A 4845-nucleotide genomic window follows, 5' to 3' on the forward strand; every position below is an offset into this window, starting at 1 on the left:
TGCATACTGCCACCTACTGTACCGGAGTGTGTAACATCAGGGCTTTACATACCTCAGGCTATATTATATTAAAACCCTGCAAACAAAATAAACATAAACTATATCTGCCGCTCTTCCCTAGAATCCCTTCCAAACCTTATTAATGATGAACTTTTTTCCTTCTCATTACCCTCCACACCAACATTAGCAAGAACACAACACAACTGTACATCAGTTCCCCTTCTTTGTATTCTAAGCACTATTGTATTTATTTCCATTAATAAGTCATCTCTTATTGTTTGTTTTGAATTCCGACTATGAGGAGCTGCAGTAGAGTCTGAGCAAATGACAACTCTCTCCAGCCTTATCTCTTCTATCCAATGTAATCCTAAAGTGATTACACCAATAATCTACCATTAGGTCTTTTGCATATGACTGTGTCAGACCTAGTTATGTATACCCCGGTTCCATTTTCTGGATCTTTATCAATAGACTATATAATTATAATTTTTCATCTCCTAATCTTGAACCAAATACCTAATATCCACATTATTTTTAACCTATTCTCTCTTCTGCTCCGCAAGCTGCAAATCCACATTTGGTACTGGAAATATCCATGGAGGAACATTACCCAAAACACAGTCTTCTGCAACCAAATCCTTTACCTTTTCATTGTTTTTAATATTCTTAACAATCACACAGCAGCTCTGTTGCAGGCTGTGACCTTACTAACTGAGACATGGGACACACTTATACAGTGGCTGATCAGATCAGGCCATTCAGACACACAGGGGGATAGTCTAAGACATAACCATTTAAACAAAGTAACCACAAAACATGTCAGTATAGCGCTACCTAATATTAACTAAGGAAAAATAATGAAATAATGTTAAGGAAATAATAACAACACACTATAAAACACTGCCTCATGACGCAGGAGGAACATGGTGAATGGTGAATTAACTTCATGAAAATTAAATAACTTAAGTTATTGAACTTAATAGTATTAGCAAGATTGGCAAAGAAGAGTAAGTAAATGTTTGCACTACACAACTGTTGTCAAAATGGCTTTAAAAACTGTGTGCTACGAAACCATGCTGTTTATCTGTACATGCATTATGAGTGCTAAAACCTAAACTAAGTAATGATGAAGAGTTACCACCATGTGTTTGGTTCAGTGTGTTGCTGCTAGTGTGGCTATCACAAGGAGGCATCTTGTGTCCAGCAGGAAAACAGCAGAAGGAGTAGGGGCTATTTTAAGGATTTCAAAGCGGAAATTATACTTTGTTGCAAGCGGACTATTTGTATTAAGGTAGCCATAATAATGTGACAAAGGTGTCTCTCATAGTGATAAACCTAATTGATTTCATTGTGATGTACTCTAACACTGAATGTGTACTGTTGATGCCTTCCTGGGAGAGGTTAGTTCAGGTTGTTTATGGTTACTATTTTGGTGTTTCCTAGTTTACTTTTTTATATTGTTTATCAAGAGACCACACAATGTTTTTAGTATAATTAAATTTATTTTGCAAACAGTTCAGTTTGCAATTACATCCTTGTTGTTATTCGTTATTTATATGTAGGTCTATGTTTATATTCCAGATGTTCAGGTGTAATATGTTTTTCTAGGCTGCAATTATTCATTTGTTACAATTCAATTCTTCATAATTTAGCACTTTATGCAGTGTTTGTGAATGTGCATCCGCCAACAGGTGGTGCCTTTGAGTGAGTCTGGCCAGTTTAGAAAAAGTAGTAGTGAGCAAGCAGTGGTATTAGTAAGAGCAATTCCTTTTCAGTCGTTACTCTTTGCACTAGTAATACAGAGAGAAAGCTGGAGGACAGACATGTGCTCCTTTATTTTTATTGTTGAAAGCAGAAATAAAGTAAGTTACCACTTAAGCGTCCGAGTCTCTGGCTGCAACATATTATCATAAATAAATGCCTATTGCTTACTTTATACCTTTCTAGATATCATGCCTTTGATGTGTATACTTATTTTCTCTGACTGACAGAGACACATAATGTGTTATTGGAAGGGCAAGAGTCCCAAAATAGAAATATGCAGTAACAGTAATCACACATTCTGTGATTATGTTGTCGATGTTTAAGCGTACTATATGTCATTTCTGCTGCTAGGGGGTCTCTCACATCCAAACAATAACAAAAGATGACTTTGAGAAGTAGCGTGGGGTCATGTTTTCTTCACCATCATTGCCGTCATTGCAGTCAGCTTCTCCCGGTTAGGATTCCTTCAGTGTTCATGGTTCAGGAGGTTTCTACCGGGAGCCCAATTATCCACAGAGGTCTCCTCCTCTCCAAAACAAACAGACGCCGGGGTCTCATTTATAAAAGTGTGCGTGGGAATCGTTACTTTCAAAAGTGTACGTACGCCCAAGAAGCCAAGTTTTGCGTGGCGCCAAAAATTATTCAGCCAGCTTAATAAAACCCCTGCGTAGCGCACACCGCTGTAAGCAATCTTTGCGTTTACGTAAATCACAGAGTGCCTACAGTGTGCGCAGGCTGAATCAGGCTTCAGCGTTCCGCCCTGTAACAGCGCCCCCTTTTTAACCATAATGCGTCCAAATGCAAGCCGACTTCCATGAATGGCGACTGCATATAAAAACAGACCTCAGATGGCAAAGTAATTATGTCTTGTCGGACAATAAGCAGAAGGACTGAGAAAAGGCAAAAAAGCAAAATTTTCACGGAGGTTGAAAGTGGACACTTGTGGGTGAGGTGGAGGCCGAAAGTATTTGTCGCGCGTCACGGGACTGGGATCACTAAACAAGCAAAAAGCAGAGTGATGGGCAACTGTTGCTGGCCAGCAGTGAACCTCTGTCAGTGGCACGGAGCCCGCACAGTCCCAGAATTAAAAAAAGAAGTGGTCTGACCGTAAAATGTTCTTGAACAACCGGCCTTTTTAATGCCTGACTTGTCATGAAAGAGGCATCAAAGAGGAACGGAGCAATAAATCATCAACGAATTGTGCTGAGGAGTATGTGGCCCCCTTGGTTTTCCACACTTGGGATTTAATTGACCATTGGAATTCATGTGTTTTACCAGTGTCGCATATAAGATATTATATTGAACATGTTGACAGATGCTTTATTCCATGCAGTCCCGCCGTCCGTCTCCTCCCTCCTGCGGCTCCGGGAAGTGGGACCCAGTATGGAGGGACGGGATTAAATATAGAGAATTTTGATTTTTGAATTTTCATTTCGATTCAAGGAGTATGTTTGCTGGAGTAATAACTGAGAAATAACCAGTTGACTTAAATCATTCTGATTAGCATACGATTTACGCATGATAGCGGGTGAAATTAAACTTATGAGGGCGATGATAAAACATAATGTTCTTCTCACTCTACATTTCTTCAGTCTGACTTCCAAGTGTCACCACCCCACACCGTAATGTGTCGCGCAATTCTCCTTTTCCTCCAAACATGCGTACGCATGGGTCAGAGTCTTGCTTAGGGCTGGCACACATTCTCCCGTCAAGTTTGTTTTTTTATAGATCACAACCTGGCGTGGAAGTCACGTACGGCACTTTCAGGCCCGTTTTGTGCGTACGCAACGGTTATAAATGAGACCCCCGCTGATTAAAACCATTAAAGGCGAACAGGCGACTGGTGAAACGCAGCGTTACCTGTATGAAATGACAGATGTTGTTGATGAGTTTGTAAGAACGCTACTCAACTACATATAGAACATAGGATAGAGTTTATAGAAATTTTAGTGCAGAAATATTACATATTATAGCTTTAACTATAAAAACAATATTGTCTTTCACTTACAGAACTAATTTAAATAAAATAAACAGGAATGGAGGCGTTGGTCAGTGTGTTTCTATTGTCGTACCTATTCTGACAATTACATAGAGTAATCTTAAAAAGTGAAACTAATAAAAACTAAATCATGCCTGTGAACCATCAGGACCTTTCAGGCCAGAATTCATAATCTTTATTCTGGAAACTTCCTGTTGTGATTTACATTGGACAGCAGCAGGTCATCATGAGCGCTGCGTGATGTCTCTGAATAAAGACGCCGTTCAGTCCCACTGAGGGTTTCTTTAAATTACACCTGCGTGTGACAGCCGACGTACACAGACACAGATAGTGATGGAAATGAAGGTCAACCGCTACTGTATGTGACTGCTAAGCAGAAACTTACAGAGATGAATAAGGAGGAAAAAACGTTTAATTCAAGTTTGCGATTACATGTTTGATTTAATTTCGGTAAGATTCACTCTGAATTCTACAGTGTAACACCAACTGAGATGCAGTTGTTGTGGATTAAAGGAAAGAGGGGAGCGAGGGAGAGGAGAGACATGTTATCGCTTTGTGATGGAGAAGTCCCGGAGTCAATCGGAGTGAGGGCGAGCGAGATAGATAAAGTATTAAAAACAGAGAGCGAGGCCGGTGGAGAGAACGGGGTCTGAGAGTGCAGCGCTCGCAGCTATAAACAGATTCAGCTCCCTGAGGGGTGAAAACAGCAGACAGGTGTATTTATGAGGCTTTTCAGGAGGCTAAACGCTCCCACAGCCTCAAGCCTCCGTTAGCAATTCAGCTAACGTAGCTTCAGAGCACAGTGTTATCTACGCAGCTGCCGGGCTGACAGTGAAATATTATCAGAGTCCTATCAGCTGAGCTAACATGTCAATAACGTTATCAGCAGCATAATTAGCTCAGATACTCGGCTGTGAATAAACAACACATATCAAAGTGTGCTGTCAGTAGCTCTTTTTTAAACTAGCACTTCAGTTTGTTTTACTGTTGTTTTTTTTTACTAAATTCCTTGTCTAAAAGATAAAACAGTATCCAAAACAACAAAACAAAATACAAAAAACTGAATAAAGCAGTTCCACCTT

The 4845-nt window shown here is 40.0% G+C and overlaps 1 protein-coding gene across 1 annotated transcript in view; it reads left to right on the plus strand.

Annotated features, from left to right (window-relative positions):
• LOC118342660 (semaphorin-6D-like) overlaps positions 1-4845 on the plus strand; it is a gene marked incomplete at its 5' end in the record, with an annotated part of 55991 nt that overhangs the window by 5441 nt on the left and 45705 nt on the right.

The sequence above is a fragment of the Morone saxatilis genome, unplaced genomic scaffold (genome assembly GCF_004916995.1).
Source record: "Morone saxatilis isolate NCDOM2014 unplaced genomic scaffold, NCSU_SB_2.0 Contig9, whole genome shotgun sequence".
NCBI classification, from domain to species: Eukaryota; Metazoa; Chordata; class Actinopteri; family Moronidae; genus Morone; species Morone saxatilis.